Source organism: Natrix helvetica (assembly GCF_964273705.1).
Source record: "Natrix helvetica genome assembly, chromosome: Z".
NCBI lineage: Eukaryota > Metazoa > Chordata > Lepidosauria > Squamata > Natricidae > Natrix > Natrix helvetica.
In genome coordinates this window covers 40538174-40541324 of record NC_138554.1, presented here as the reverse complement: position 1 = coordinate 40541324, position 3151 = coordinate 40538174, and positions in this window count along the sequence as shown.

The following is a 3151-nucleotide window of genomic DNA, read 5'->3' as shown; positions in this document are numbered from 1 at the left end:
TTTTCTTCTCAAGTATTATTCTGAAAGGATTACTTGGGGGGAATTGACCTCTAAGCAAGATTTTCTAGACCACGACTTGCCATTTGAACCAATGTAATGGGTGGATTAAGACATCTCTTTAATTTGTTCTGCTTCTGTTGAATATTCTACATTGCACGCAAGGAACCAACAGAAAAACCATTTGGGAAGATTCATTGCTGGTTTTCAAGCACAGAGTTTCCATACGAAGTCTTGGCATGCAAACTCCTTAAAACTTCGGTTGGAAAGTTGAGGAAATAAATAAGAAAATCCATATTAGTAGTTCGCTGAATGGATCAATTGTTAACTACTAGACAATGCAATTTGTATTGCATCTCTTCTCCACTGATGGCCAACAATAACTCTGTAGACAGACAGATGGAAGGTGTGTCTACTCCTTTTAAAGTTAAAGAATATGAATTGTCCTATGATGAATCAGGAATGGTGTCAGGCATTGCCTCCTTCAATATCCAAGAAAGGAAAACCTCAACTCCATTTTAATAGAGATAAAGTACTTTTACTAGATATGAAGTGAAAACAGCAAAAGGAAAGCAAGATCTGAACCAGCAAGGCAGGAACATATACATATCAAAAATTTACCCAGCACCTTCCCCCCAATTCCCCAACCCATTGTCCAATCTGCAACTCCCTAAGGTGTCATGTGGGGTGCATCTTCAAACAGCCTCATCAAGTTGGTATGCGAAACGATTGGCCTTGACCAAGTCCAAACATCAGCCACCAGCATGCGCAGAACATGGTGAGAACAAGATAACAAGATTCCTCCAGTACAATATAATTCCCTTCCCCAATACTATGCAATCCCCGCCCCCCCCTTTGTATGGCAGCCAATAGCAAGTAAGCGTAGCAAGCAAAACAGAGGTTGACATGGGTTCGGGATGAAATCAAGATTAAATTGCTTTTTGATTATATACTGCCCAGAGTCAATTGGTTTTCTGTATAGGCCAGTGATGGCAAACCTATGGCACGCGTGCCACAGATGGCACGCAGAGCCATTTGTCAGGGCATGCGAGGCGCTGAGTTCACCTTTTTAAAAGCCATTTTTCGCCCTCCCCAGGCTCCAGAGGCTTTATAGGAGCCTGGGGAGGGTGAAAAGAGCCTCCCCCACCCTCCCAGAGGGTCTCCGGAGGCTTCAGGGACCGTCCGGAGGCTTCCCTGAAGCCTTCGGAACGCTTAAAACAACCCTCCGAGCAAACCGGAAGTGACTTCCAGTTTGCTCGGAGGTTCATTTTAAGCGTTCCGAAAGCTTCAGGGACCATCCTGAGGCTTCCCTGATGCCTTCGGAGCGCTTAAAACGACCCTCCGAGCAACCCGGAAGTCTCAGAGGATCCTTTTGAGCGCTCCGAAGGCTTCAGGGAAGCCTCCGGACGGTCCCTGAAGCCTCTGGGGGGGTGGGGGGCTCTTTTCGCCCTCCCCAGGCTCCTATAAAGCCTCTGGAGCCTGGGGAGGGCGGAAAAAGCATGTAAAAATGGGGTTGCGCATTGTTCGCGCATGCGCACTGGGGGTCGCACATTGCATTATGGGTGCGGCACGCCCACACACGACCCCCTGCGCTTCCCCCACTTGTGGCACGCGAACCAAAAAAGGTTCCCCATCGCTGGTATAGGCAGTGCCCGACTTACAACCATAACTGAACCCAAAATTTCTTTTTCTAAGTGAAACAGTTAAGAGTTTTGCTCCATTTTACAAACTTTCTTGCTGCAGTTGTTAAGTGAATCAGTGCAGTTGTTCAAATAGTTAAATTAGTAACAAGAGTTGTTAAATGAATCTGGCTTCTCCAGCAACTTTGCTCGTCAGAAGATCACAAAGGTGATGACATGACTCCAGAGTACTGCCATCATAAATATGAAACAATTGCCAACCAACCAATTTTTGATCATGTGACCCACGGATGCTGCAATGGTAAGGATGAAGAAAGGTCATAAGTCATTTTTTTCCTCTGCTGTTGTAATGAACAATCACTAAACAAACGGCTATAAGTTGAGGACTACCTGTACCATACATCATTTTAGTATTATTTTCCCAGTTCCCCTTTCCTTTTCGTTATTTGCTGAAGAAAGAAATAAAGACAGGTCCAATTATTGGCAAATATGTTTTATCCTGTTGCTTTACAAAGGAAGGGGGGACATTAACTGTAGAGCATCCAATATGCTATATAGCAAATAGTCAATAAACAGAAACAGACACCAGAATATACATTGAGAAAGTGTTGTATAAGGATTCCTCTTTAAAAAGATGTTCATAACAAGTAGCTGGTTGCTGGGCTTGAGTTGGGGAGGGAAGGGGAAGAATAAAACCAGAAGTCAGGATTAACTTAGTGTTGGCCGACCGATTTGTTGCATAAATAAAGAGAAAGCCATCTTCAACTTCATGCAGTAATTACAAAAATGTTAACTGAATGTCGAATGAATGCATGTGATCTAATAACATATCAATTATATTTGTAATAGACATACTAATGATATATAAGCAAACAGCACAAATATTTACATATGAAAATGATGAATGTAAACCATATTTTTATAATTAAAACATTATGCAAACACCATCTACAAATTAAAAGCTAACAAAATGAAATCAAATATTTCATTCAAATACAGATCAGAGGCCTAATTTTTTTAAAAAAATCATTCTTGGTATTCTCTTAAGTGGAATACCTTCAGAGCCAATGAAAAAGTGTGGGCTTTGCAAGCCATTGAAATAGTGGTTTATTTTCAGTCAGAAACAACAGGATTCTTTCACATCATATCCACAAAGACTACAGGCTTGGAAAAAAACATAGCCAGTATTCAGATTGTTAGGAGTTTTATTTCTACAACATCTGGTGGGCTGGGGGAATCACCATTTTCACTGAACAGATAGGTAGCTTGCAGTTTGAGACCACAAATGGCTTCCTTTTCTTCATCCTTGGAGCCAAGCATATCTAGAGGCTACTGTCAAAACAAGATGATGGTATTGAGACTTGACCTGTTTTTTACCTGCAATCCACATGATGGCCATTTCTGCTTGAAGTGCTATATGTCCATAGTTGCTGAAAATTGACTACATAGTTCCTGCCATATTGAGGAATGATGCTCATGAAAATTGAACTATAAACTCTGAAATAAGCATCAAA